This window comes from Arachis duranensis, chromosome 5, assembly GCF_000817695.3.
Source record: "Arachis duranensis cultivar V14167 chromosome 5, aradu.V14167.gnm2.J7QH, whole genome shotgun sequence".
NCBI classification, from domain to species: Eukaryota; Viridiplantae; Streptophyta; class Magnoliopsida; order Fabales; family Fabaceae; genus Arachis; species Arachis duranensis.
Genome location: NC_029776.3, coordinates 26,680,002 through 26,681,084, shown reverse-complemented (window position 1 = coordinate 26,681,084; position 1,083 = coordinate 26,680,002).

Genomic DNA, 1,083 nt, shown 5'->3' with positions numbered 1-1,083 from the left:
CACCTTCAAAATTCAAAAACACTTTCCCACCCAAACCCACCCTAAAATGGCCGAACCTACCCTCTCCCCTTTTCCTATATAAACCCCTCCATTCCACTTCATTTTCACACAACACAACCCCCTCTTCCTTACCTTGATCGAAACACCTTCTCTCTCTCTCTCTCCACCATATTTTCTTCTTCTTCTTCTTCTTCTCTTTTTTCTTCTCTTGTCCAAGGGCGAGCAATATTTTAAGTTTGGTGTGGTAAAAGCATAAGCTTTTTGTTTTTCTATTACCATCAATGGCACCTAAGGCCGGAGAATCCTCTAGAAAAGGAAAAGGGAAGACAAAGCTTCCAGCTCCGAGTCATGGGAGATGGAAAGATTCATCTCCAAAAGCCATTAAGACCACTTCTATGATGTTGTGGCAAAGAAGAAGGTGATCCCTGAGGTCCCTTTCAAGCTCAAGAAAAATGAGTATCCGGAGATCCGACATGAGATCCGAAGAAGAGGTTGGGAAGTCCTAACCAACCCGTGCAACAAGTCGGAATCTTAATGGTTCAAGAGTTCTATGCCAATGCATGGATCACTAGGAACCATGATCAAAGTATGAACCCGAGTCCAAAGAATTATCTCACAATATGATGAGCGGATATTTTGTACGCTTTTTGGGGGTAATTTCATGTAGATTTTAGCATGTTTCAGTTAGTTTTTAGTAAAATAATATTAGTTTTTAGGCAAAAATCATATTTCTGGACTTTACTATGAGTTTGTGTGTTTTTCTGTGATTTCAGGTATTTTCTGGCTGAAATTGAGAGAGCTGAGCAAAAATCTGACTTAGGCTGAAAAAGGACTGCTGATGCTGTTGGATCCTGACCTCCCTGCACTCGAAATGGATTTTCTGGAGCTACCGGAGTCCAATTGGCGCGTTCTCAATAGCGTTGGAAAGTAGACATCCAGGGCTTTCCAGCAATATATAATAGTCCATACTTTGCGCAAGGATAAACGACGTAACTTGGCATTAAACGCCAAGTTCATGCTGCTGTCTGGAGTTAAACGCCAGAAAAACGTCAGTATCCGGAGTTGAACGCCCAAAACACGTCA